Genomic DNA, 1,591 nt, shown 5'->3' on the forward strand with positions numbered 1-1,591 from the left:
ATTTCTATCCAAAAGCAGCCCAACAATTACGTATTTCCTCTAATTTCTTTTCTTCATGATTTCTATCCATGGAAACAGAGCCTTAAGATTTTGTGGTCCACTTATACACGGTTACTTACTTGAAGCAAGTGCTATCACAAATTTTAGATTTAACTCCGTAAATATTAAACAACACTTCAAATATTGAAAGTTGCAGTGCCGAGAAATACCTGTGATCGTTGGAATTCTGAGATTCGTTTTATTGAGGAATAACTACATAGAAAAATGGCTCCAGACAGTGAAATTTGGCAACAAATTATGGTAAAATCAATGTAATGATAAGATTTAGCTTGCAGATAGAGCCCTTTTGGGTCCCAATGAAGTTTTGATTGACCCCGCGTTTAAACAAAGGGTAGGGTGTTTCACAATGAATGGAGACTATAGGAATTTAGGAAAATTAGTGGCAGGGAAAATTCTAGGCAGGTGTTTCACTCATCAGTGCCAGCATTATGATCCACACAGTGGGCTCCCTATTCATCTTCTGTTTGGGGTTATGGCAGCTCATATGCTCCTTCAATGCCCACCTCAAAACCGCCAGAGAATACACAACAAAGCCATGGCCTTACCTGTCCTAAAGATACTGTAAGCACCTGGTACTCTACATGAAACTGGTGGGCATCCTGTTAGCCATCTCATACAATCTTGCGATCTCGTCAGACTTCAATCCACTCATAAAGGGCACCATACCAGTGCACCGCCTCTTGTCGATGCAGTTCGCGGTCGTGCTCTGCGTCTTCTTGATCGTGGTCTTGGTGGTGTTGGTGAGCGAGAGAAATGGTGGGTATCACCTGCCAATTCCCAGCGAGACGCTGTTTTTGATGGCCGGTTTCGGGTTTGGACTCCATGGGCGATGCTTAGGGTGGACGCGTCGCTGACATCGAACATTGAGGGCAAGTGCTAATCATTGTTGGGAGCCTGAGAGGCACAACCACCCTCTGTTGCACCTCGGCAATCATCTTCGCCTTGCGGCCGAAGGAATTCGTAGCAGACATAGCACTGTCCTCAGCTCTATGTCTTCAGGGGTTGTGATTTGTTCAGTCGAGGCTCTCACTTCATGTCGAGAGCTACGTTCCCCAAGGTTTCCCCTGCCTCCTAGACGTGCCTGGCAAGGCGGACGGTTCAACTCAGTGCGATCTCGATGGGTATAAGTTGTGCTCCTTCGGGCTTCTACTTCTCCATCTTCTCTTCGTTGTCCATGTCATCATTGTCGTGATCATCGTTTTGACCGGTTGCAGTCTGTTCGCTAGGGTTTTGGTGTGAGGACTCAGGAGGCATGGCGGTTACGAGTCTCTGGATAATTCCAACCACAGGGAAATGGTATTCCTCAAGGCCGAGTCGTAGTGGTTTCGATCACCGGTTTTCCCCGTTTTAAAAGTGAGTGGGAATGAATTTGTTTCTTTTCATTTTAGTACTGGTATTGTAGTATACCTATGTGACATTAATTGAATTATCTCATATCAACTATAGCTTCATCGTTAGTATCATGGCATTAAAAACTTATTTTATGACTGCCGGCAACAACCTCAATTACGCTGCAACAACTTCCTGCACA

The 1,591-nt window shown here is 44.9% G+C and overlaps 1 pseudogene; it reads left to right on the forward strand.

The window, feature by feature from the left end:
- Positions 1-485: 485 nt before the first annotated feature.
- Positions 486-1,380, forward strand: LOC149213735 (uncharacterized; annotated as a pseudogene).
- Positions 1,381-1,591: the final 211 nt, after the last annotated feature.

This window comes from Pinus tabuliformis, chromosome 1_1 (genome assembly GCF_031772625.1).
Source record: "Pinus tabuliformis cultivar Carrire ecotype Pingquan chromosome 1_1, CPIR1, whole genome shotgun sequence".
Lineage (NCBI taxonomy): Eukaryota > Viridiplantae > Streptophyta > Pinopsida > Pinales > Pinaceae > Pinus > Pinus tabuliformis.